The sequence below is a fragment of the Gallus gallus genome, chromosome 4, assembly GCF_016699485.2.
Source record: "Gallus gallus isolate bGalGal1 chromosome 4, bGalGal1.mat.broiler.GRCg7b, whole genome shotgun sequence".
Lineage (NCBI taxonomy): Eukaryota > Metazoa > Chordata > Aves > Galliformes > Phasianidae > Gallus > Gallus gallus.
In genome coordinates, this window is record NC_052535.1 from 88,601,339 (window position 1) to 88,629,262 (window position 27,924).

General features: G+C 45.4%; 1 long non-coding RNA gene across 5 annotated transcripts; it reads right to left on the minus strand.

The window, feature by feature from the left end:
- Nucleotides 1–430: 430 nt before the first annotated feature.
- Nucleotides 431–27,033, minus strand: LOC101750579. Of its 5 annotated transcripts, none has more exons than XR_005859802.1 (6): nucleotides 23,658–27,033; nucleotides 21,025–22,011; nucleotides 19,763–19,914; nucleotides 18,863–19,204; nucleotides 17,756–17,865; nucleotides 14,084–17,295 (listed from the first exon to the last, which is right to left on the minus strand). It is a non-coding gene; the product is annotated as an uncharacterized LOC101750579 (long non-coding RNA). The 5 variants fall into 5 exon arrangements; XR_005859801.1 differs by lacking the exon at nucleotides 23,658–27,033 and having other exon boundaries at nucleotides 14,084–16,027; nucleotides 17,185–17,295; nucleotides 21,025–23,431; XR_005859800.1 differs by lacking the exon at nucleotides 23,658–27,033 and having other exon boundaries at nucleotides 21,025–23,431.
- Nucleotides 27,034–27,924: the final 891 nt, after the last annotated feature.

Consider the following 27,924-nt stretch of genomic DNA (forward strand, 5'->3'; position numbering starts at 1 on the left):
AAAACAAAGTGGGATGACAGAGTCTGAATGCAGCTTTCTCCTTGCACTTCTCTCTTCCAAATGGAAATGCTGAAAGTTTTCGTTTCCCATGACAAACACTGTCAATCTCGATGAGCCCCTGAGGAATGGAGATGCTCCTGCAGAATTCCTGGAGCTGTTGGCTGTTCTGCTGATGCACACATCTGATATTTGCTCTGTCTCTTCCCAGTGTCCACGTCTCTAAGGAGAAAGGAGGATTTTTCTGCCTGTGTTTCAAAAGGGCATCGATAGGACAAGGGGGAATGGTTTTAAACTGAGACAGGGGAGGTTTAGGTTAGATATCAGGAGGAATTTTTTCACTCAGAGAGTGGTGACGCACTGGAACAGGTTGCCCAAGGAGGCTGTGGATGCCACATCCCTGGAGACATTCAAGGCCAGGCTGGATGTGGCTCTGGGCAGCCTGGTCTGGTGGTTGGTGACCCTGCACATAGCAGGGGGGTTGAAACCAGATGATCATTGTGGTCCTTTTCAACCCAGGCCATTCTATGATTCTACGATTCTATGAAGAAGATTTTGGATTAGAAGATAGAGGAAATCTTCACCTGCCTCAGGGAGTCACAACTGGTTGAGAGGAGAGGAGACACGAAAGATGTCTCATCCCTGGAAACACCCAAGGACAGTCAGGATAGGGCTCTGAGCACCTGATGGATCTCCGGGTGTCCCTGTGCATTGCAGAGGGAGTTGGACCAGGCAGCCTCTAAAGGTCCCTTCCAACTCAAACCATTCTATGATCCCAAGTGCAGTAAAAGTGAAGGACGTTTCTGAGGGAACAGGCTGGGAATCCCTCTGTCATGTCTGTCATATCTAAAAAATGAGAAGAAAAAACAACAACAAAAAAGCAAAACCCACCCAAGAAAGTCAAAAGGCAAATAGAGCACCTCATCAATTTAAAATGTGTTATTACAATGCCTAATTAAGCTGTGGAGCTCATCACCAAGAGCCATTATGCAAGCTCAGGGGTGAGCAAGATTCAAGAAGAAAAAGAAAGGAAAGAAAATGACATTCATCTGTCTAATGGAGCATCTACAGCTATGTTAGATGGCTTTGAAAAAGATATCAATTCTCATACTGCAGAGCACAAACAAGCTACCAACAGCCCATTAGGATGAAACTTCCCCTGTGGGAAAATTGCATAATTCATCATGTGTAGCACTTCTTACATCTTTCTTAGAAACAGCTGGAAATGATTAATGTCAAAAGCCAGATCTGGAGGAAGATTGGCCACTGGTTCTGGCACACGTGGGCAGCTCTTGTGTTGCCAAGTGATTAAACCTCAGAGGATTTCAGCAGGCCAGGACAGAGTTAAATCGTTCTCATATAATTTAGGGACCTCCCATGTGGGTGCAGAAAGGGAAATTGCGTTCTCCGATGGCTGATCCCTGGAAAAAGAGGCCCTGTGGAACATGTAGGAGCTTCTTATGTCGTGGAGGCAGATGGAAGGAAACATTATGGAGCCCAAAGGCAAAGCTGGAGCTACATGTGCTCGGATTCCCAAAGTGAAGGCAGTGGTTGCCTTAGTGACAAAATGATATGGCGATTACAACTCAAGAGGATGTTAACCCAAGGGAGCAATGTGACAGCAGAAGAGAGGGGTTGTTCTTTGTCACAAATATAAGGAACGGTGACAATCTTTGTGTTTTCCAGGCTGTAACAGCTCTGTAAATGGGATAAAAGAGGCAGTGACATCCGCCAACAAAGGTGCTAGCTCCATTATCAAGTGGTGGCAGTCAGGAACCTTCATGGAAACCACTTTGGTGCCTCTTATTTTGCTCATTAATTGTAAGCAGTTTGGGACAGGGTTGGTCTTTCCATCCTATACGCAGCACTGAGCTCAAACTGGGGCCACAACTGGTACTTTGTGTTTCTGCAGTAGTACAGATAATAAAACCAGACAAAAGAAATTACAAATGTCTTCTTTCTTTTTTTTTTTTCTTTTTCCCAGTCTATTTCCTGGAAGAAGTGCTTTACTTTGCATTTAAAGGTCCTCAGCTAAACAAAAGATTCCCTGATGTACCATGGCCACAGAAACTCATCATGCACCCTGAGGGGAGAACCTGGGATGGGATAGGAAATAACACAACCTCTTCCATTTTAATGGTGGAGATGACTCAGAAAGTGACAGCTTTGGGTGATATTTCCCAAGCTTGGGCTTTTTTCTTTTATTGCTTTCTTTTTTTTTTTTTTTGGCTCAAATGTTTCATTTTTACTTTTTAAAATACAATTAAAATTAAAAAAAAAACCCAAGTTTTTGAAGGGGAAAAGTTTCACATGATGTCATGAGGAAGTCTAGATGGAATCATAGAATACATCGTAGAATCCAACACAGAATTCCATCTAGATGGACTAGATGGAATCATAGAATCTATTGTAGAATCCAACAAAGAATTCCATCTAGATGGACTAGATGGAATCATAGAATCATAGAATGCTTAGAGATGACAGGGACCTTTAAAGGCCATCTAGTGCAACTCCCCTGCAATGACCAGGGACATCCGCAGCTCCATCAAGTTGCTCAGAGCCTGGTCCAGCCTTGCCTTGAAAGTCTCCAGGGATGAAGCACCAGCCACACCTCTGGGCAACCTGTTCCATTGCCTCACCAACCTCACTGTAAACAACTTTTCCCTTTTATCCAACTTAAATCTACCCACTTTAAGTTCAAAACCATTTCACCTTGTCCTATCACCACACACCCTTGCTAAAGAGTCAGCCCCCTTCTTTCCTGTAGCTCCCCTTTAGATGACCAAGTTTTGATGTCCCTTTCTCCCTGTCCTTTTGTTTGGTGCTAGTCAAGAATTTCTCAGGCATAGGTAGTGCTTTTTCCACATCACGTAAGGGCCTGTTTTCTTTCCCTCTTTGTTGCAACCTCCTCTGCACACTGAGTCATTCTTTCCACTTCTCCCCAAAATGCTGATGTAAGGCCAAATGTCACGAGCTGGCTGGAAAGCCTTTGCTCTTTTATAGCCTTTCATTTTCCCAGGGCTCACGCTGCTCCTTAAATAAGAAGGCAAAGTCATGTGAGAGCCTGGTGCCTGCATGGAAGTCCATTTCAACATGAAATTTTGGGCTCCTCAATGAGGAGAGAATCACTCCAACGTGATTTTCCCTGCCTCGGATCTTGTGCACAGAAATATCAAATACAGCTGGCTGCACTAATGACATTAGCATGGGCACCTACTCCAGCTAAATAGGACATTTAATTCCCATTAATGATGAGCTAATTAGAGCATGGTAAACAACAATCAGAGAAGAAAACAAAATCTTTGCCTCTGTGTAGAACTAGTTATGATTTCCTATAAATACATAGATCACCCTTTCCTTCCTTGAGCTCAAAGGAGGATGTATACTCATTGATTAGAACAACCAACAGAAATCTTCAAGATTTCATCTTTCATCTTTCATTCAGGGATAAATTTAACTACAAAGAAAAACTGGTTCTCATGAATGCAGGCAAAGACAGCCACATTAGTCAGAAAGCCTGCATTGCTAAATACAGTATGTGCACTCAGAGTGACCTAAATATCTATAAAATTACCCTGCCTAATTTCAAGCAAGAAAAAGCTACCTAGAATTACTTTAATTAGCTTAAAAGTGTGCTGTCAGCCACTTTCTCACAGTGAATTTAATGCTTCATGTTATTCACTGTACACATGGTATCCCATGGTAGGAGAACAAAACACTCATCTACTCGTTAATATTACCATTATTTATTCTTATCCAGATCTCCTTAGGAATTGTAGAATGTAGTTTGTTCTCCATGGAGTGCTTCATCCATTCACACATTTATCTTCCAGCTTGTTTTCAACCCACTTGTCAATTCTAAGAAACTACAGGAGAGCTAGCACTGATTATATTCCACATTATCTCCCAGAAAAGCCCAGATGTTGTTAACTGCTCAGCTCCGTGCTGGATTAGATCTCAGCATCTCAAGCCACATTCACTGAAAGCAAGAATTTGTGGCTCTCTTGGTAAAGTTTGGGTTGACTTGCCCAGCATCATGAAGGAAGACTATAGCAGAATTTGAGTCTCCATGGAAGGATTCCTACATCTTGATTAAGGAGGTTGTGGATGCCCCATCCCTGGAGGCGTTCAAGGCCAGGCTGGATGTGGATCTGGGCAGCCTGCTCTGGTGGTTGGTGACCCTGCACATAGCAGGGGGTTGAAACCAGATAATCATTGTGGTCCTTTTCAACCCAGGCCATTCTATGATTCTATGATTAAGTGAGCTGGTCCCTTCCAGAGCTGAGTTTATGGGCCATCTTAAGTCTCGGTTTTGAGCATTCGACTTTTGAACCAAATGGTGGCCATAGAATCATAGAGTCATTAAGGTTGGAGAAGAGCATCAAGTTCAACTCCAACCCAACGCCACCATGCCCTCTGTCATTCCCCAAGTGCCACATCTCCACCGTTCTCGAGCACATCCAGGGATGATGACCCCCTCACTCCCTGGGCAGCTGTGCCAGTGCCTGACCACTCTTTCTGAGAAGAAATTTATCCTAATATCCAACCTGAAAAAGAGAAGAAAAACGCTTTAGAATCAGGAGGGGCTTAGAGAAGGGGAACTAGGAATAATGGTACAAGACTGAGGGACTGTCCTTTGAAACTACCTCATGACAGGTACAAACATGCAGTTGAGATGTTAAGCTTCTTAAAGCCAGATGCAGCCAGTGCTTCACATGTGTTCAGAATGTGACAGAAGAAGTTTAGGGAAGAAGAATACATCACAGGAGGTGTCAGAGGTTTCAGCAGGTCTCAGCCTGTGGTCTGCAATCAAGTGGAACCTCAACACCCAGATGTGAGGTGTCATTTCTGCCTCAAGTGTTCAAGAGATTGGTTAGAAGTCTCTTCCTTTTTGAGTTCTGGAAGGAGAAGTGATAGCATGTCCTTCTTCCCCCTTTGGCTAAGGAAAGGATCAGAGAAATTCCTATCGTGCTGACCAATTTGCAAATTGGAAAAGGCTGGAAAAACAAACCAGCTTCAAAGAGAAAGGTAGCTTTCAGCGTCCAGGTATTTGGAGCACCCTTCCTATCTTTGTTCTGTTTTCTGAAGTGCAACACGGTGCTGAAGGCAGGGAAACCAGACTTGGAGCCCATGAGGCAGTGGAGAAGCTGAGGAGGTGAAGACACTGCTGAGAACAGCAGAAGTGTATCCAGCAAGAGCCTCCCTCTTCATCACCGGAGCTGCATTTTAGCCGAGTGAACAAGAGAAACCCAAACCACAGTCTCCGCCAACCCGGACAGCCCAGCGGGTTGTGGTGGGGGAAGGAGGAGAACTTTGTCTCATTAATCACTCCCAACTGTGTGAGACGAGCTGGGAGCAGGCATCCTGCCAAGGCATCACTGGGTTTCCCAACCTGATGCCATTCTCCCTACTCCTTGCTCCCTGACACCTCCCTTCTGCATCAGACCCAAAAGGAATAATGTCCAAATTCAGAACGTGCAAATGGGGACAAATTTTGCCCCTGACAAAAATCCAAACCAGAGACTTCCCCCATCAGGACTAACATATCCTCTAGGCTTTCTGAAGATGCTCACTGGCAATTAAACCTGTCCAAAGGTGATGTTTCATGTACACAACCCAGTGAGAACCGGGGGCCACTGGTCATGGTGCAGGGGTGAGAGGATCATGCCCACCATGAAACATGCAGAAGGAGGTGAGAGAGACCTGCATCTCCTTCCTAACATAAATAACTGCACTACCACATTGGCATGCCCTACGTAGGAGGGTGAGGGACTCATGTCTTTGAGGGCATACCAGACAGCTTGTTTCCTATTATGCTTTAAGCACTGAAGAGCAACTAAATGGGAAAGAATGAACTTGAGTTGCTAAAGGCAACCCAGTTACACAGGGCAACTTAAAACATTGCATATGCCCATCATTTTTTGACTCTTGGAGCTGGCTCTGCTCTTCTCCCATTCCCTAAATTTGGCTCCCCACACCATAACTAAAATTGAATAAATCTATTTAAAAAAACGATCAATAAAACCTTGCAAATTATAGTCCCTCGTTCACCAGGACCAAGACCTGTCTTACCTTTCACACCTGGGCCCCCAAACATCCCTTTGGCTTCACAGCAGCATTCAGCAGTGCTGGGATGCACGAGTCTACAGTGTTTTGCCTTCCTGGTGACACTGGATTTGCCATAACTCATACACAATGCCTTTCACAGGAGGACTTTGGGGAACAGATCAACCCACTACCAGTCCCGCTGGCCCTTCGCTTTCTTTGCAATGCCTCCTGCTTACTCCAGAATTAGGAAACCTTCCAAATGGAAATGTAAGGAATGCAAATTGATGTCTTCTCTCTGACATGAATTATCTGACTCCTGTGGCTGTCTCTGCAAGATCATTTGAGCTGAACTTGACTGTTGCAATAATTAAGTTCCAATCAAGCAAATTTGCGTAAATCTTCCCTTTAGAAATCTGCCTTAAATCAAGGGTTCAGGCACCACATTCCAGCTTGGTTTCATTAAAAATAGATTGCTATTGAAAGCTGCCAGCACTGTAAATACAGGCACCACGCCACCCTGCAGGATGGCTTGGATACACACTTTCCACATAATGAAAACCTGCCTTAAATGCCATCTCCACAGCAAATATGCCCTGCATCTGGGGACTGCCATGTTGCTAACTGCAGCTCCAATTACGTTCTCTTCTTGATGCATCTAACGTTGCAGGGCTGGCTTTGAAGTAAGAGGAATGAGGGCTCCAGGAAGAAAGGAGGTCTTGCCAACTTGAGAAATTTTCTCAGATTTTGTGTGCAATCCAGAGCAGTCTGCTGTTCTGAGAGAAAACTCTCTTCCTAGGACATGAAAGATGCATCCATGAAAAATCTTTCTCTTTATTCCACAATCATAGATGATGACTCTAGGAACACGGAGAACCCATCCCAGCCATCTCTGGAGAGTGAGGCTTGACTCATTAAAAGCACCATCTGATGACATGCCATGCAAGGCCAACTCCTTCAAAGGCTTTGGCTATGTTGTATTCAGCAAGATGCCCTAGAAGAAAGAAAATCATTCTCTTATTGATGTTGAAGTCTAGACCCATTATGTACAGATGAGGTCTTCTCCTTTGTACAAGCACTCCAGGCAACACTGAAGTCCCTGTCCCTGATCTGTCTGGCCAGCTCTGAGGTCCTTAGAAGGGTTCATATCTCTGGTTGTTAATGATGTTTGTTCAAAGGAAGTGATTGATGTAGAAAAAGAGGAAGAAAAATTGGAGCCGGGCAGGGAGAATATCTAGTAATCCCGATTTCCAGCTTCCTCAGCCACCAAAACCACAGGGAGGATTGACAGTACAAGCCTGCCTGCTGGTTGAAGCACACCATGTATTCTGGACCTGGGAATGAATGAGAAATCTCCTAGATAAACCAGTGTCTTGGCATGTTATTCTGAGACCTACCACTGCTATTTATTCAGGGGAAAAAAATCCATCACCTTTTACCAGCAGCAAGATACAGGAGAAGAACTACTTGTTTCAGGAGTGCCTTGTTTTGAAGATCTTGTGTACAGCTTTTCCTTTTATTATTACCTTATGATTATTTTACCTTATTTTTACTGGATCATGCTGTTTAAACAAAGAAAAAAAATAAGTAAATCAGGTGTGCCCACATGGAACTCCTTGATCATCAGTCTCCCACCCTTCACAGCCCAACCAGCTCATGCTTGAGCATAATGAAAATGGACGGGTGCTCTGTGTTGAAACAGTGAAGGACTACCTGTAAAAAGGTAGGAGACAAAAAGCCTGGATAGAGGAGAGCACCTGCTTCTCCTTCATCCTACTGTAAGATGCTGATTCAGCAACAGGATAAAGGTGCTAAATAGATTCTAAATGCATTGGGCTTTGGGACCAGGATCTCCAGAGTCCCAACACAAGCATTCAGAGCAGTCTAATCTACTGGGGAGCTGGAAGATATGATTTAGATTTCCTGTATTTCCCTTTATTAATGCTCTCCAGTGAGAATGAGTATAATCCAGAATCCACCACTCCAGGCTGCTGTGATTGGTGTCTTTGGTAAAGACTAGGAACATTCCTTCCAGTGCATTTATGGTCCAGAATATAACCTGAGGATCTGGTTGAGGCTGATCTCCTTTAGTGTAGAAGGTGCTAAGACCAAACTTTAGCCCAGCTCTGCTATGACTCCAGGGATGTGTGCTGACCCTTCTTTAGGGACATGATTTAGTGGGCATGGATGATAGGTTGGTGGTTGGACTTGATGATCTTAGTGGTTTTTTGCGCCCTTAATGATTCCATGATTCTATGAATCCTGGTTCTGGGAGGAGAGATGCTCCTTTTCCCCCTGCCTTTCTACAGCTCCCTCATCATTTTATACTTTCAGATTGGAATGGAGGTAATACCTGCAAACCAAGATGAATCCTACTATCTTATAGCCTTGGGGAGGTGGTCCCATCTTTGTGTCTTTCAGCTTTGGTGGTATCAACTGATTCTATCCGAAGGAAATCACACTAAGGGCTAATTTATGGAGCTTTGAAGTTGCCACAGAGAGGCATTTTATGCTCTCCTGTCAACACAGAGCTTCTGTTCAGAGTACTGGGAGAGAGAGATGGAGAAGTCAGAGAGATGGCATCAGAGAAAGGAAGAGGGGTTAGTTTTCCAAAGCTGTTCACCACATTCAACACTTCCCCTGAAGCAGCACTTCTCCTAAGAGCTACTGAAATCCCTGCACTGAGAGCTGAAACTACTCTGCCATGTGCTGCTCTTATCCCACTGTCAATACTTAATAAATAACAGAGATTTATACTGAAGTCATTCCTGCCATCAATCACTAGCAAACCCACATCCCCAGTAAATGCACTGATAGCATATCCTGAATCAAGCTGTAACATTTCTTACTTTTCTGGTTTGTACTTTACTGGCTGAGATGCTTAAGAGACCTCTGCAAAATGACTTTCATCAGCAGCTGTTCAGTTGGTCTCAGAATCTATTTTCCAGTCTCCAAAGCAAAATTACAGTCATTCAATATTAAAGTATTTGCAGAGAGGCATTACGCAGGGGTGCTGCTATATTATTTGCCATGGCAACTCAGGATGCTGATTTATCTTTTCCCTAAATATGGAAGAGCCAAGATACTCAGAAATACTCCCTTCTTAACGTGATAACATGCAGTTCTGTTGCATAAAGCTTTTTATGTGCACAGAGGAGTCTCCCTGCCATGCTCAGACAGAGCTGGGAAGGGTGTTTGCCCACTGATTAGATGAAGTAGAATGTCCTGGAGTAGTCAACTCATTTTGTTCATGATCCAGGACAGGGAGTAGAGGCCTCCAGAAGAATCTGAGCATCTTCAGCAGAATAACATGGGATGCTTCTGCAAGAACCTCTCCCTGGCTTTTGCTTTACATTGGGTCATTCTGAGTATTTTGCAGTGGGTGTTTCCTCCTTAGCTCAGGTATATGCTGAAACACCGCCCTCCGATGTCTACATTTCATCTGATTTAGTTCTACCATCTTTCAATTACATCGAGTGATCCATTGCTTTCCACGACTGCTGTCAGGACTTCGTTGCCGAAGGAAGCAGCCCCTATTCCACTGATCTGACACACACTGAAATGATTTCTCCACGGATGCATGAGAGAACTTTGGCAGGGTCTCTGAGTTGCATCCTGCTGAGTGAACCAGCCTTGTGTTGTCTAAACATAATTTACCATTGACCGTGTGCTTTCCTGGTTCCCAAAATCCTCCTCTTACTTCTTCATCCTAATCAGTCTTCCTATCTCCAACATCTTCCCACAAAAAAGCTTTTTTCCTACTCCTATCACTCTTGGCTGTGTCTATGTTACAAGACAAGCAAGTCCAAGCCGTGTCCAAAGTGTTTTTTAAGGTACATCCTAGGTTTGCCCCTTACTACACCCCACTGGACAATGACCCACAGTGTACTTTATCTCCTCCCATACCTGCATACCCACACCTTCCTTAGAAACTCAGCTGGACAAGACGTTGTCTCCTAACACAAAGTCAAAACATGGCCAAGATGCACTGAGGAGCCTGGGGACTTTCATGAACTATGAAAGCCCCATAGAGTTGATTCAGCTTCTGTTCAGCCCTCCCAAGGCAGGAGGCTGAGACAGTCTGTGATGTGGGAAAGAAACATATCTAGCAGAAATGGAACACTAATATGCGATTATTAGCAGAGATCTTGCCCACTCCAATTATTTGGTGTGGTTTGCAGTGTTCCCTTCACCACTGGTGTCTGAGGATTAGGCTGGAATGCTATTCTTATCTTAGGTCTGCATTTACTTTGGAATTCCAGTATTTATTCAATGCTTAGAGACAGACATGTCTGCAGTCCAACAGTTGATGGCACTGAACCTCACATATTCCTCTAACCAAGCTTGTTCCAATTTCTCAGCCCTCCCTCATTAGTTCAACCCAAGATCTGCTGTTATGCAATCTACTCACCACCACCACCTTTCAACCTTCTGACCAGAAACAAGACATACAGAAGCTGTCAAATCACATGAAATTCATCACACCTTGGACTTTCCCTCCAGTCAGGGCAAGCACAGACCCCTCACTGAAAGGCTGTCCTTTGTTGATGGAGTTCCTTGTGGTTACAAATACCCTGGGCTCTTTACATACCCTTGTGAAAATCATCACTGCTTTGTCAACATAAATATCAGTGTGCTAGGAGCTGTTGAACTGATTTCCACAAAAAGAATGGGGTTTGCTTGTTCTGAAGTTTTGAAACCTGCACAGGTTCTGGTGGGTGGGTGAGGGATGGGTTTGGACAGGAAAGTGCCAAAAAATTCAAGAGTCCATTGACATCCTCTTGACTTTAGAGGAAGTATTCAGAAGAGGGAAGAAGTAGGCTTGGCATAGTAGGAAGCTCTGCTATATTAGGAACAATATTCTTCTCAGAAAGACTGATCAGGCACTGGCACAGCTGCCCAGGGAGGTGGTGAAGTCACTGTCTGTGGAGGTGTTGAAGAACCATGGAGATGTGGCACTGAGGGACGTGGTTGGTGGGCATGGTGGGATGGGCTGATAGTTGGACGTGATGATCTTCGTGGTCTTTTCCAACCTTAATGATTCTATGCATCCATGATTCTGTGTGCCAGAGGAACTACTGCAAAAAGCAGAAAGGGCAACCTCTGTCCCAAGGTCAGGACTGCTCTTTTCAGTTTTGCAGGAGGCAGAGGACTTTTTGTTCTCCTGCAGCCCTCCTTCTACTATGCCTTTCACATTTCACTCCAGACTCCAGACTCTCTCCAGCTATCTCCATCAAAGTCCCTCTTGTTCACACCTGCCATCAGCTTTCCCTCCTCCACATCCTATTCAACCACAGACTCGAGCCCTGGGCTCCCCTGATGTCCTCAATGATCCCAATTAGTCAGCTGGCCCTGGCTTATATCCCATACTCTGGAGGACATGGATCACCCCATCCCTGGACGTGTTCAAGGCCAGGTTGGATGGGGCCCTGGGCAGCCTGGTCTAGTATTAAATGTGGAGGTTAGCAGCCCCACCTGTGGTAGTGGGGTTGGAGCTTCATGATCCTTGAGGCCCCTTCCAACCCAAGCGATTCTATGATTCCATGATTCTATACCCATCCCCATTGCTGCTGCTATCACACCACTCATATCCTTAATCCTTCCACCAGGCTTTCTTGTTATGAAATCCACCTCCCTTCCTCCAGCTCTTCCACCTTGACCATACTGCTTCTAAGACTTCTTTTTCACAACTCACACCCCAACCCTATGCTTCTTCACCAGCCTGAACAGCCGTCACCTCTACACTGCTCTCTCTGTGCTGCTCAGTCTTTGTGACCAGGCAACCCACCTCACCCATGCCCTTTTCAGTCTCTGCTGGAGCATTCTTGCTGACAAGCAACACAAAGCCCTTTTACATCATGCCGTGTGGTGGCCAGGAGGGACTTGCTTGGGAGAAAGGCAACAAAGTCCTTCTTTATGGGATCTGCATACACATGGCCCTCACAGCACTGTGGTGAGCGCTGCCAAGTGAGTGATCTGAATGGAGATGTCCCTTGCTGAATTACAACGGCACTACCAACCCCAACCCACAATGTGTAATGTAGTATAAATGTAATCATCTCTGCAGAATGAAAGGCATGTTGCCAGGCCGCACACAGCTTGGCCCTGGACAATAAAGACATAATTAAGGCTTCAGTGGGTTTGCTTTGCTTTGAGGTTGCCATCAGTGGTGAAATGTTGTTCCATCCTAACCTTCGGGAAGCAGATGATCTCATGAGCTGAAACTGCACAGGCTGAGCTTACCAGAGAGCCTATCGAAATGGGAGAGTCAACAGCCTTTCCAGTGGGCTGGATGGAGCAAGCCCATGAGATGCTTTGCCCTCCAGAGGAGCTTCCTTGGCCCACTATCTGCTGCAGTGCACAGTTCTACTCATTGTTTTTGATTTTCCCCTACCCTGGTAAGTCAGGAAAGCCACCATCACTGCAGGAATGGCTTTGATCCTGTGTGCATTCCCACAGCTGTGATCCCCCAGAGCACAACAGCACTGTGCTCCCATCAGACCAATGTGCACTGAGCAGCACGTCCATGCTTACACTGGGCTGGGCACCCAGTTCTTGTCTGCCATACATTCCCTTCTACAAAATCCAGCACAGAAGGGAAGAAATACAGTCAAGACGCACCATTATATGATGTTAAAAAGCCTCCCAAACCATGTCCAAAACATACTCCTCTGCAGCTCATACCACCAGTACTTACAGCTAATCTGCTGTCTTCTGTAACATTTTCCCTTCCCTGTTTCTCAAACAAATCTCAGTTCAACGAAGCTCTATAGAAATACCACAACAGGCAGAGTCAAAATGTTGCTTAGCAAATCAAACAGGGCCAAGACACGTTGTCTGGACCTAAAGATAAGTGGGACAGTATGGGTTGTGTTCATACTCTTTCCTATATTTCCTACAGGTGATGTTCCCTGGCTCTTGCAGCATTCCCAGCCCTGGTTAGAGAGACCATTAGTTAGCACAGACCAAACCGAAACCTTCTGGAGACAGACAGCTATTCCAACAGTCATTTAACAGTGTCTGAACCTATTCTCCATCCTGTTCCATTTACTAGTGTAGAAGCTGCCACTAACTCTGTTAGTGATGCAGTACACCATGCCAGTCAGCTTCTCCACTAGGAGACTCTCTCACAGATTCCTGCTGGCCAAGACAGACACTTGTCTTTTTTTGCTATCATTATTTTCTTTTTTCTTCTCTTTTTTTCTTTTTCTTCTCCTTTCTATTTTTTTCTTTATTATTATTATTATTTTATTTCTTAAAATGGATTATTTCAATGCCATCTTATTACCTCCTCTCTGTGCCTCTACTCATTTTATTTCACTATTCCTTAAACACGGAGGGGAGAAGGAAAAGGAGGAAGCCAGACCTGATGAATCTCTCTAGCTGAAATCTGCAGTGCCATCCAACAACCTTGCTTGGCATGGTCAGCCATTATTGTCATATATTTGCTGGCAATTATTTATGATGAATTGCTACACTTTGCAGTCTTCAGTCTTTCAGCGAGTCTTTACCTTTCTTCCCTGTTTCCCCATTTTCCCTGTTGCCTTCCTTTATGTTTGCAAAGGAAGAAGGTCTGAGGCAATGTCCTGGACAGCTATGAACTGTGCTACTGATCTCCATCACAGCCCAGGAAGTTTTGCACTGCCTGAACACTCTGTAGGATTCAGCTGAGCTTCACTGCATTACTGACACATTCTGCAGCTGCTGTAACCTGCTTGCAATGGCCTCTTGCTCTCCCCGGGGGAATAACTGGAGAATTCAGTTGCATGACATTGCCTGATCCCTATGGTATTGCACGGCGCAGGGTTTTTGGTCCAATTTCTCGTTGTGATGAAGGGATCTCAAAGGCAGGATGACAAGACATGCTACATGACCAGAGTCACACAGCAGAGAATGGTTTTGTAACCCAGTTCAGGCAACTCCAGTTTGTTTCTAAGCTCCACATTCATTTTCAACTCCATCCTAAAGGACATGCTTTGTTGTAAAACTCTTTTCTTTATATGACTTTCAGGGATTTTAAGAGACTACAATTAAACCCAGCTTTTACCAACAACGAGTTATTTCCAACAGCACGTTCATATACTCCAGCAAACATTCCCCAGCTCCAGTTCCCCTCTCTGGCTGCTTAAATTTACTCTGAAAACAATGTATTTGTCATGGCAAACCATTCCCAAGCTCTTCCCTTTCCATGTATTTGAGTACTTAAAAAAAAAAAAAAACACAACAAAAGCAACCAAACAAAAAAATAAAACCCCAACATAGAAAAGAAAACCATTAAAGCACCCAAACACTGAGTGGGCTGAACAGAACATTTTAAGGCCATCAACTGAATGAGTACATTGCTTAATCAGAAAATACCTCTTTTTTTTTCCTTTTTTTTTTTTTTTTTTTCTCAAACCCAAACTTCACATTTATGCTACCTAGGTTGGTGAGGGAGAAACCATGGTAACTGCACATTTTAATTGGATGTTTGTTGGCTAGAGAGAATGGGAAAGATTGCATAACTGGTGCTTGGGAGTCTACATAAACACGACATGGTTTGGAGAGCCGAAGGATTCTGCTGAAGAGGAATGTGATGTAGCACATGTGGCACTGGGGTGTATTGCCTTATGTAATGTGAAATCAGAGGCTGTCAGGAGCTTTGCATGGCTTCTGCGAAACAACACAAAGGCTGATGAGTCAGCCATCCCTCATCACTCCGTCAGCTGCCTGACCCTGGGACCAGGCTGGAAAACAAGAAGGAGTGGCTTCTCCCAGGTCCTCTCCTCTGAGCCCTTCTCACTTCCTAACAGGAGAAACTCATCACCAGGCAGCTCCATAACTCAAAGTGCAGTTTCTTGGAAGCTGGATTTAAGTGATGCCATCAGAGCTTGAATTTTTCACCTGTATAAGGTGAACCAACAAGCTTTGGGGCTGCTTAAATTTCTTCTTTCACCCTCTAGTTAAAAACTTTGGCCTTCGTTTCTCAGTTCTCTCCCTTGAATTATGTCTCTTCACATATTTGGCTAAAACCTAATGTTTACCTATCACTGTGACACCTCTATTACAGTTCAGCTGCAATGGGCTGCCCAGGGAGGTTGAATCACTATTCCTGGAGGTGTTCAAGAAACGTTTAGATGTTGTACTGAAAGACATTGTTTAGTGGGAGAATACTGGTGATAGGTGGACAGCTGGACTGGATGATCTCAGAGGTCTTTTCCAACCTTAGTGATTCTATGAGTGTAGTCTCTGTACACTCCCATCTCATTTGCTGCTCACACCAACAAATAGGGCATTGCCTTCAGCTTGGTCTACAAGTGGTCTCCCTCAGCTTGGTCTCCTGTAAGATGTGTCTAAGCCTTGGAGTTAAACCGTGTGAGAGACATCAGAGATAATATCTGCAGTGCTGGTTGGACCACAAGATCCAGCGCACATATTGAGATGCCACCACTGGAGTTCTGCAAAGAAAATCTCCCAACCTAAAAAGGCATCTGGGACTTACAGAGGTAGTGCAGGACTTCAATATGTGACGTCTAGCAGTAACAGCTACTGGTTGCTCTATATGCTGTGTTTTGTACCTTCTTCCCATATCTGAGGACAGATCCATAAGGAGGGCTGAGCTTCCTCCTACCAGGCTGGAACAAGCAGCACAGCAGGAGAGGCTTTAGCGTGCATTCAGGCTTTACTTTCTTTGTAGGCTCCCCAGGGCAGTGGTCATGACACCAGGCCTCATGGAGTTCAAGAAGAATTCAGACAACACTCTCAGACATATGGTTTGGTTCTTGTGTGGTCCTGCAGGGAGCCAGGAGCTGGACTCAAGGATCGTTGAGGTTGCTGCCAACTTGGGACATTCTATGATTCTCTGATGATCCAATGACTGAGTGCAGCTCAGAATGGATGAATGTGGTCCCTCCAAGCTCACCACAGTTATCTCTGTACATCTTCTCATGGCCTTTAATCTGTACCTTCATAACTTGAGATCCCATTTGAGTTCTCAGAATCTTTCCTGCAACATAACATCTTTGAGCTAGATGGATGCTGGTGTTGCTGACAGCCCCCCCCCCCCCCCAGAAAAAAAGGCAGAATGAGTGAAATGTACAAGAATCAGCAGACATCACTAGAATCACAAATGGAACAGAGGAAAAGAAGATGATTCATGTTGAGAAGATAAATGGCACACTTGACCTTGATGCAAGAATCAAGCCCGTTCTTGTTTTGGGCTACTCAGCAGGTGTTCAGCCACCCCTTAACCCAATTGTGACTTTCCCACTGTGCTCTCTGCTTGAGGAGCTGTTGGAAACAAGCTGGCGTGCTTGTAGCCAAGCCTTGCGTGTTTGGAGGGTTAGCAAACCATGCTAAGTGGATTCTGGCTGTGCTGTTTGTGTTGCTAAAGAGCAGCACATGGGCACAGATTCCGCCAGTTGGTGAGGAAAGGCTGGAACCCAGCTGCATTTCGAAACACGAGACGTAAACAATGATTTGCCAATGAGAGTAAAAGTAACTGCCTCTCAGCAGATGCTATAAACAGTCTCTTGCACATCGAATCCAGAACCGTGGGGCCATTCGACTTGCTATCGATACCTTGGTAATGTGAACTGGGAGAAGCAACTGCCAAACTGCTGTGCTCTATGGCAGTTCTTGCACATCCTCTCCTTACAAAGGCCTCACCTCTCCTTATTGACATAGGCAGAAATTGCCTATGGCTTACTGTGGTGACTAGGGTTGGCTTCTCTATTGCATTTAAAAACCTGGCAAGAGGCCTTATTGAATATAACCTGAAACTGAACCCAGTGGAGGCACCCAATCCCTCTCAGTGGAAGATCTGTCCTGGACTTTGGTCATGGGGGCTGAACTCTCCCACAGTGCAGAAGGTTTTACAAAATGACAGAGTTTTTGAGGTTGGAAGGGACCTCTGGAGGTCATTTTAACCGGAGTATTCTAGAGCCAATTGCCCAGGACCACATTCAGGCGGCTTCTAAAGATCTCTTTGCAAGCAAGGCCTGATGCCTCCAGGTTTTCATGTAGCACTCAGGGTTGACTGCCCACAGTGCAACCTCATTTATCCTTGTGTTTGGCTGTGAAGGGCAGACTGCCTTCCCAAAAGTCATTGGTCTGCCAGTGGAGGTGACAGCACAGGAGGGGATTTCACAATCAGTTGTTTACCTCCACACCAAGTCCACATGCTAGAGCTGCAGATGACGTTGGGCTAAGGGAAGCTGCTGAATAGCTCTGATTCCTGACAGCTCTCCTTTTGTTGGCCTCTCCTGTTCAACCCTAGATCACAGAATCATGGTATCATAAAGCTGGGAAAAGACCTCTAAGATCCCCAAGCCCAAGCCCAACCCATCCCCACCGTGCTCACTAATGTTGTCCCTCAGTGCCACATCTCCATGGTTCTGGAACACCTCAGGGACGGTGACCCCACCACCTCCCTGGGCATCCTGTTCCAACAGCTGACCACTGTTTCAGAGAAGAAATGTTTCCTAATACCAAGCTGAACCTCCCCTGGCACAACTTGAGGCCATCACCTCTCATCCTATCCCTGTTACTTGGGAGACCAACACCCACTTTGCCACAACTTGCTTTCAGAAAGCAATGAGGTCTGCCCTGAGCCTCTTCTCCAGACTGAAACAATCCCACTTCCCTCAGCCACTCCTCATAAGACTTCACAGCTTTATTGCCCTTCTTCGGACATGCAGTGCTCAGCTGAGGAGAGCCCGCCAACATGATGCACCTCAAGGAAACCTTCTGTCCACCTCCTGCTCTCTTCTGCAGGTTCATCATCAGATCTGGGGCAGTTCCAAGCCTGGCAGAGAGCTCACAAAAGCGAGGGCTGCAGACGCACTTAGGAAACAAAAGAACAGAGAGCAAATTGCAAATAAAACAATTCAATACAGAAAGAGACACGGCATTGAATCTCAGAGCTCTGAGCAGCTCTGAAACTGTTGGATAAGGCTTATTATGACAAAACATATCCCTTTATAAAAAAACACATCCTTACTGGCTTGGAACAACCACACCATCCCCAAGAAGCTCCTGGGATTCCTGGAGAAGATGCAGGGAAGGCTGACAGTGAGGACCAACATATGACAGAGATGGCTCTTCACATCTGAGTTGCACATCTCCTTGCCACTGGATCATGAGGATGCTGACAGTTTATGCCAGCTCATAGGGAGAGTGGGCAAATTAATGGAGGAGAAATTAACTGAGAATTGCTAAATGTGTAGAGGCAACACTCAGCTTGGGAAGTGTCTAAGACAATAAGCCTGGGGGCTGGGAGGATCTTGCTAGTCTCCTATGAAGGCTCTGTACTTCTGACTTTCCCTTGGACCCTCTGGCCATGGTCAGACATAAGGCACAGGGTAAGATGGATGTTCTGACTAACCCAGCACTTACACTCCTTTATTACATAGTGCTGTCTCTGTCCAGATAGGTCAAGCAGGGTAAATGGAAGGATAGATCTGCTCAGCCTTTGCTCCTACACAGGCTTCAATTAAATGTATACGATGACTAGCAAACCAGAGACCTTGAGACTGTGCTTAGCCAGTAGCACAAACACAGCCCCTGGGATTATGGTACTGAGAGGCCTCAGAGACAAAAGACAATTACAAGCAATCAGTCTTAGGCTGCTGGTTAGGAAGCAACACATTTGTCAGTGCAAGGAAGGCAGGAGCAGGCTTGGTGCAGAGCACTTTGCCCAGCAGATATGTATCTGAGAACCATGAGGGACATGGCTCAGTGGGCATGGTGGTGAAGGGTTGGCAGTTGGGCATGGTGAACTTGGTGGTCCTTTGCAACGTTCATGATTCTATGAACTCCCTTTCCAGCCCCACCTTCTTACCTGCACTCTTCCACGTCAAACACACAATGCCCCATCAGCTTCATTGTCCATAGCATCACATTGGGTGTTGGGACTTAACAGTTGGACCTCAGATCCTTTTTGGTCACTGCTTCCCAGGCAGCATTGCTCGCTGTATGATCATGGTTTGCCTGATGAAGGCCAACATCACAGCTTTTTGGAAATTCACATATTTCAGCCATGAGCTTCTGTTTGAGTGGCTTTCCTGAGGTCTCTGAGGCCAGCCCTCTGAGCAGCAGTATGCTCTGTGTTGTAGGACACCAAACCTTTTGCTGAAGTATGCATTTCATTCCCTTTGTTGCACACACAAATTGGCGCAAGCATCTGTTGAGAAGAGAAGGATCACTACACAGATGTTACAGAAGTCCAAAAGGGCTTATGACTTTTATACATTTCTTCTGATTCTTTCTCTCTGAGATAGAAGGAAAGCAGGAAGATAGAAAACATAGAATCATACAATCGTTAAAGTTGGAAAAGACCACTACAATCATCTAGTCAAACCATCAACCATCACCATCACTCCCACTTAACCATGTCCCTCAGGAGACATGTTCTTTGTGTGAATTGGATGAATTAAGGGTTGTTTTTAACAAATAACCTATTGCTACCTTTATACTTGAGCCCAGATTAACCTCTGCACACACAGCGCATGTGCTCACATTGCCTTTCCCTTCCATGTGTTTTCTCTTTGCTCATCTGTTAGCAGATCTACCTCCTGCTCAGCAGGACTAAACAAAAGGATTTTTCATCCCCAGAACATGCAGCCAGAAGGAGATTTCCCCAAAGCCACATCTGTTCACAGTGAGGTCCTGTGTCTCCCACAGCCAACGGGCTTTGATTGCCAAACCCCAGGAGATGCTGCCCATTTTCAATGAAACTCACCCTTGGGCTGAGCTCATTTTGGTACCCCTGAAGAGTGAAAGGATTGTGCAAGGAATGAGGTTTGGAGAAATCCATTCATTTATTTCCCCATCTGAAATCTTCAAACGCCTGTGGCAGCTGGGGATGCAGGAAAGGGAGCACTACAAATTCCACTTGCAGGATTTTTTTTATCATTTGTTTATGGGGAAAAAGAAAAGAAAAGAAAAAAATGTTATTCTCTTGCAAGTGTTCAACATGAATAACTACAGCTCTGATGTACATGCTGATTTGCCCTGGGTGGAGGCCATGAGGACATTTTCTTTTCCTTCCCTTTCCCTTTCCCTCCCCCTCTCCTTTCCTTCCCTTTCTCTTCCCTCTCCTTTCCTTCTCTTCCCCTTCCTTTCCTTTTCTTCCCTTCCCCTTCCTTTCCTTTTCTTCCCCTTTCTTTTTCTTCCCCTTTCCTTTCCTTCCCCTTCCTTTCTTTTCCTTTTTCCTGATATTCCTTTCTTTTTCTTTTCACTTTTACCCTTTTTTTCTTTCCTCTCCTTTTTCCTTCGCTTCCCTTTCTCCTTTGCTTTTGCCTTTCCCCCTTCTCCCTTCCTTTTCCCTTACTCCTTCCCCCTTCTCCTTCCCCCCTACCTCTTTTTTTTAAAATAAATATCCATTTATTACTGGCATCTGAGAGCAGCCCCCTCAGCAGGAGGGCACAGCCCCTGGGGGCTGCATGCTCTGTAGCACGGATGTTGCAGAATCTCTCCATCCTCCACCTCCTGTTGACAGCAGGTGCCTAGGAGAGTGCCAAGACCTCTCTGCCAGCAGCACGAATTCATCAGCGGCGGGTTAATTATCTGACAACCAGCACTCAAATGAGGCTGGTGAGGCAATAGTGCTTGGGAGTGGGCTTTGTTAGTGCAACACTAAGGAGCCAGCCCTGGTAGGAAAGCATCCAAGGAAACAGAAAATATGAACTCTTACCCTGGTGTCTGCATCCTTTCTACCTGGGGTGTGAAAATACAATTCTGCCTCTATCTGAAAGACTCCTTAATACAAAAGTTATTTGTCATAGGAGCCCTCAGAAACCTGTCAGCATAGAGAAAATGTCAATTAAAGAAAATTCGGGGCTCTGAGAAATTCATTAAATCTTGCTTTTCACCTCTCCTTTACCACGGGGTTTCTGGCACCACCAATTGGTTTGCACTCCAACAAGCATTTCACCAGCACTTGGCATGCACACATTAATATTTTCTTCTTCTGGGGATACAGAGCCTTGTGGGAGGGTTTACCTGGGACTCCAGTTTAAATTCTGAAGTTGCAGTAGGAGAATGCTATGTACAGCTGTGCAACATTGAAATGATGTGGGGATGCTGTAAACAGAAAACTACAGTGCATGTTTTATAGACATTACAGTCATTTATAACAGCATCAACAAAACCTGCAGGGTTCTGAGTGTCTCATTCAAGGCAGGAAGAATCTGAAAAACTGGGTGATACAATTAATTCTCCCAGCCAATAGAATGGAAACTGGCTCAGGTGAAAAATCACCAAGGCTGAATTTGGATCAGGACAAGGATAGGGAATGGAGTAGGTTTTGAGATGTCCCTGCCTATAGCAGGAGGGCTGGAACCAGATGATCTTTAAGGTCTCTTCCCACTCAAACCATTCTATGATGCTATGTTTCTGTATTCACCAGCCAAGATATTTGTTAAGACTTAGCCTGGAGCAGTTCTTCTCAGCAGCTGCAGCTTTAGTGCTTATGATACAGGGAATAGACTAATCTCTGTTATCACAGCAATAAAACCAGCATGTGGCACAGTGGTTCCAGACCCAGTTACATGAAGACTGCTCTTGGAAGCTCTATGAAAAGATGGATATCTTGTGGCTCATTCTCAGGTGGTGATGCAATGGCACAGCTGCCCAAGGAGTGGTGGAGTCACCATCCCTGGAGGTGTTCCAGAACTGTGGAGATGTGGCACTGAGGGACGTGGTCAGTGGGCATGGTGGGATGGGTTGGATTTGGTGATCCGAGAGGTCTTTTTTCCAGCCTTTATGTTTCTATGATGATATTTCATTCTTGCATGCGTTGCACCAAAGCAGTTCTCTCTCGTGAGCACAAGAATTTCAAGGCAGCTCTGTTGGGTCCTTAATCTGCACCATGGCCTTTAAATCCAAGTAGGATGGACTCCGTTGTGATGGGCTGTTGCTCAAAAACTGTCACGTGTTACCTGACAGCAGCTGTGGCTGTTCTCCTCCCATACCTCCTCCCCTCACTCCCTGCCAGAAAAGAGAGTTTTACTGGAAAAGCAAAATGCAAGAGATCTCTTGTCTCAAAACCTCAGTGAACTATTTTGCTGGCATCACGTCTGGCATCTTATTTATGTGGTCCTGAAAAAGGGGATTTTTTTTTTGAAAACTGTGAAGATGGGCAAGCACCAAGCTGGGAATGGGATGGAGACCACAAGAGGGTTTTCCTGGAGAGGAACTGATGGATGGGAAGAAAGTTTCTAATGTGGTTCAAAGGGGAGCCATTGTGACCCTCTTGCAAAACACGTGTAATAGCTCTGACTAAAAGAAGAGCAGGGAGTTGATGATTGCTGTAGATATCAGAGATAATGACACTACAGAAAGTGTTTTCATAAACAAACAAACAAAAAAAAGCCAAAATTTAAGAGCTAAAAAGGGTTGCATACAATGATGCACAGTTCAAGGATGTGCACCGAGGGGACGAAACAAAATGTTTATCTAAAAGAGTAGAAATTATAGTTTGGAAGTAATGGAAGAAAGCGTGGGTGCATGGGATATCTACAATGCAAGTAACTGAGCATGTGGGAAAATGTCATTTTACTGAGCAAGGAGTTTCTATGCCTTGTAAGCTGGGTTACGTGGCTTGGCCATAAGTTCTTAGCAGCAATAACACCTTCACCTGGGACTTCATCTACTCTGCAGATGGTTTGTATGGGTAGATCCCATAACAAGGCTTCCCTGGCTTCCTGAAGAAGGTGCTGGTAACAGAGCTTGAGCAGAAACAAACTCTGCAGTTCAGGGTCTAGGCAAGGGTTGTGGGTTTTTATTTTGTTTTTATGGAAGGAGTGGCTTTTTGTTTGTTCCTTTTTATGGCAGTGGGGGGGGTTGGAACCAGGTGATCTTTGAGGTCTCTTCCAACCTAAGCCGTTCTATGATTCTACAAGCTGAGCTCTTGCAAGAGAGGAGCTGCCACGTCAACCCCACCTCCCAAAGCAGACACCACCTGGTGATCACTATTATTTTTTCTTCCTGCTATGAGACAGATGCCCCAAAGAGGAATCTATAAACCCCCCGAGGAGAGCTGCTTGAAGCTTAAATAATGCTTTTGGGCAGCAGTTCCCACAGGCAGAATGGCTGCAGAGGACTCCACAGGAAAGGCAGCAAGATAGCTCCCTAGGAGTGGCAGGGAAAAGAGATTACAGATATTTCCTCTGTTTGTTACTCAAACAATATAGAGACTTTGCTTCTCTCCTAGCAGCACTGCAGAGCTGCCCCCTATTCATGTGCAGTGTGCACCCTGCTGTCCTCAGTCCCCAGCTGTCCCGTGGGGACAGCACTGAGCAGGGATAAAGGACAGGAGAGACATGGAGCTGTGGGGTGGAACACCTCCCCTTTAGATTGGACATAAGGAAAATGTTTTTTATGATAAGGACAGCAAGGCAGTGGCACAGGTTGCCCAGAGAGGTGGTGGGTGCACCATCCCTGCAGGCACCCAAGGTCAGGCAGGATGGTGCTCTGAGCACTGATGGAGCTGTGGGTGTCCCTGTCCAGCGAAGGGAGTGGGACCAGATGGCCTATAAGGGTCCCTTCCAACTGAAACCATTTTATGATTCTATGAAGATGGCTGCAATGGTTGCGCTTCCAGACAGGTAAAATGGCTGTGCTGTTCCTCCTACCTGTTTTTCACTCTCAGTCTGGTCCCACAAGTCCTCTGACCCTCACTGCCCACATCCTTTGCACGAGTGGGTAGAAACTGGCACAGGTTGGAGTACATCAGGAGTCTGTTTTCTTTTCTTTTCTTAGAAAATCTCAACTTGTCCAAAAGAAAATTAAAACAAAAATGGTTTGTTATGCTATGGGAGCACTTCTGATCCAAGGCAGAAGTGAAGGCCGTCCTCCCTCTCCTAGCCCTTGATCACCTCTGCTGCTGGAGCACTCACTGGACACCAAGCTTCAAGTCCTACACCCAAAACCCAGCAGATGTCCAGGGCCACTGCAGCAAACACACCACCTCAATCAGTGCTTCAACACTGCTTTATCCTATTTTAGACATTTTCCACAACTGTGTCCCTCTAAGGATGCTGCTACTGTCCCATTGGGGACAGCATGCAAGGCTTGGAGAGCTGTGGTTTACCTAAATCAACAATAATATCCTTGGAGTCTCCAATTCTTTGCCTGCTCAAAGGGAGGAATGTCATTTTGTACATAAGGTGCTCTTGCTTTAATCTTTGGTTATGTTTAAACTTAAAATGGGATTTTTTATTTTTTTTTTAGATTGTTGTATTGAATTTACTAGGGAGCTCATGCTCCGTAGAAGGCATCACAGTTCCTATGATTCAGTGATCATAGAATCAAAGAACGGCCTGGGTTGAAAAGGACCACAATGAACACCTCATTTCAACCCCCCTGCTATGTGGAGGGTCGCCAACCACCAGACCTTGAAGCATGGAATAAAATGAAGGGTAGATCACACCTCAGCCTTCCGATCTGTAAAACGGGCAGAAAACTGACTGTGCTCTCCATCTTCCGGGGCTGCATTGTGCTCCATTGCAAAGAGCTTCCCAGTTGGGCATTGCCAAGGCTGCAACTGCTCGGAAATAAAACCTTTCAGCAAAACTGAAATTCCTCTTGGAAAAAAAAAAAAAAAAGTAAAATAAAATAAAATCAATTAATTTTCTAGGAAGGGAATAAAAATGCATCAAATGGTCTCTCTGGGAGAATGGTTGGGTGGTTGGGTTTCTCCTGCCCGCCTGACTGTCCGGCTCCGTATTTCGTCTGCTTTTATTTAGGCTTGAGATCAGTTTTCTGCAATATTGAGAGCAGCTCCTGCTCTAATGAAACACCTTATCTGCTCATCCGAGGTGAGTCTCACTGCTGGAAGGGAATTGTTTGACACATTGGATTAAATGGTAAAAGAAGCTGTTTCACTCAATACTAATTAGAGTAGCACTGAGTGTAAATTAAAAGAAAGAGAGAAGCTGATCTCTCTTAGAGAAGCTCAACACCCAGACAGCTTTAAAGGAGCCAAGAAGGATAATTTCTGAACTTTATTTTTTTTCAGGACTCCTATTTTTCTAAGAGTCTGTAATTCTGGATCACTGTTTTCCACAGAATTGGACTTTTCAGCAAAAAGGAATTTCTGGGTTTTGCCCAGTGGTAACTGCAGCGTGCAGGCACTGCTGTTAATTTTCATGTTCTCCAGGGATCCTGCAGTTTACAATGGTGTTTAGTGTGTCTGTGGAAATTCGTGAAGAATAAGAGCTACGATCACAGTGTTGCCACCAAGTAAACGTTATTGTGAACGCATCTCAGTCCTGAGTCTCAGTTCAACCACAAAGGGGGTGGTGAGGCCCCAGCACTGCTGCCCAGAGGTGTTGTGGGTGCCCCATTCCTGGAGGTGCCCAAGGCCATGGATGGGGACCTGAAAAGCCTGAGCTGGTGCCTGATTTAGTGAATGGCAGCCCTGCCCATGATCTTTGAGGTCTCTTCTAACCCAAGCTATCCTATGATTCCATGATTCTTTGATTTGTATGTGCTGCCTTTGTCCCCAAACCAGGAGAGAAGCAAATCTCCAGTTTCACAGCTCCAAAGCTGATGTGTGAGTTCAACCACCATGGCCTTCACTCTTTGCCTTTGTCCAGACATCAGCAAACCACTCACTGCTAAGAAATTGTCCTGTTTTGTTGCCCCACTTCCCGTGAGGGTTTGACTAGACAATGTTTACATTGAACATCCCATACTGCAGGCTGTACCTTTGCCTTATTGCTGTGCAATAGAGACAAGGCACTTTATCACCTACCCACTTAAGATGGAAGTGGATTTCTGAGCTGAAACAGCCAGCCTGTTTGCAGTAGCATATCACCCACACAAATGAAGCCAAGACTGTCTTCTCCCTTCTTCCATGTCTCCAATAGATGGCATTCGTGGTCCCTTCTCTGTTATTTTGGGACCACCAGGCCACAAAGCAAACAAAGTCAAACCAACTACAGCCAAAGCCTGCCATACCACTGTGCAAACTCCTGCAGAAGGTGAATTGCACCTTGAAACTCCTGCAGGTGAGGTGGGAACTCAACTCAGAGCTTTCTCCTGCCTGATGGATGTGCCAGGGTCTGGAAACCAGGCATTTTCCTTGCAAAGCCATCTCTGAGCTCAAAATCCATGCTTCCTCATTTTGAAGCAAGATCATATATTCACATACAATTTATTTTCTTCCTCTATTTAAATCTGCAAGGACAGATCATTTGTTCTTCCCACACACTCCATCCTTGCAAAGCAGGGACGAGTGAAAATAAATAAAAGTAGTGTATTTCTGGAAGTACACTTATAACAGCCTGCAGTGCTCACCCTGTCTCAGACACGACCTACAGTAGGTGAAAAGTAGTCAAGAAGCAGTGGAGGACTGGAAGACATGATGTGGTGAGCACTGCCTGTGCAGCTGGGATGCTTATTAGCCATTATACACCTTGGGGAATTACGTGTCCTCTTCTGACAGATCTGCACATAGAAGTATGGGCAGTTTGTTCCTGGTAGACCTGCAGGCAACCTTAGAATCTCCCTGTGCATCAGCTGACCCATGGTTAGGCAGGAGTTGGACTCAATGATGCCTGTGGGTCCCTTCATACTCAGGATATTCTACAGTTCTGTGGTGACTTTCTACATCCCAAGACAAACAACCAACATCCAAAATGATCTTACTGCTGTGTGTATTCCCAGGCCTTCAGGAAACACTACAAGGGGACACAGTGAGCTCTGCATGGTGAGATCATGGAATCACTGAGGTTGGAAAAGGCCTCTAAGATCACCAAGTCCAACCCCAACCCATCCCACCATGCCTCCTGACCATATCCCTCAGTGTCACATCTCCATGGCCCTGGAACACCTCCAGGGATGGCGACTCCACCGCCTCCCTGGGGAAGATATGCAACAGGGCAGCCAAGTGAGGAAATGCATCCAGGACAGTGTACGCTCTAATCCTTGGCTGTGTTACCCCCACTCCACCCCAACACAAAAAGACCTCTTACATCGTTCCTTCACTTTGCAGAAACCTGGCATTTCCAGCTGTGTGTGGAGTGGCATTTCCATTTCCAGCACAACAATACCAGGCCCGACTCAGTGATGTCAGTTAAATACTTATCTGAGCTTCAAAGGATTTAGTGGCAGATTGGTGCCAGGAGGCTGCGGCTCTTAGGGTCACCTCAAACACATCTTTGCTGTTGTGAGGTGCCAGCGCTGGGAGCTCATGAAGCAGAACGTGCCCAGTCTCTGTGGGAGATCTTGTGCTTTTGACTCATTTCTGGTTCAAGTCTTCACCTGAAAGGAACAGTAAAACAAAAGAGAAGGACATTGTGGTGTAAGGAAACTGTCAAAAGCTTTGTGTTCTTCCTCAGCCTGTGAAAAATAACTGCTCATAAAAAAGAAGACACTTGAAAAAGCTCAAAGACAGTGATGCATAAGATGAAACAATTCGGTGACAGACCTGTCTGATTATTTCTTCTATTGTTCCTTAAAAAGTACCTTTGCACCACAGCAGCTCCAGCTTTGTGCTGCACATGGGCAAACTCAACCATGCATGCTTAAATCCCACGTTCTTAAAGGTCATTCCAGTGGTGGGGTCACCATCCCTGGGGGTGCTCCAGAACCGTGCAGGTATGGCACTGAGGGATGTGGTCAGTGGGCATGGTGGGATGGGTTGGGGTTCTTACAGCTCCTTTCCAACCTTAATCATACTATGATTCTGTGCTGTCCTTCAAACACACCCCACCATACTGGTTTCCAAAGCAGTTGTGGGTTTTCCTGCCTGCTCTGTGCTGGGTTTGCCAGATGAGGAAGCCAGCACAGACCTGCATCACTTGAAGGTGCTGGCCTGGAGAATTTAAAAATACGGCCTCTGCTTTATTTCCATGTATTCATCCTCTCTTTCCAGGGAAATAAACTGGAAAAGCG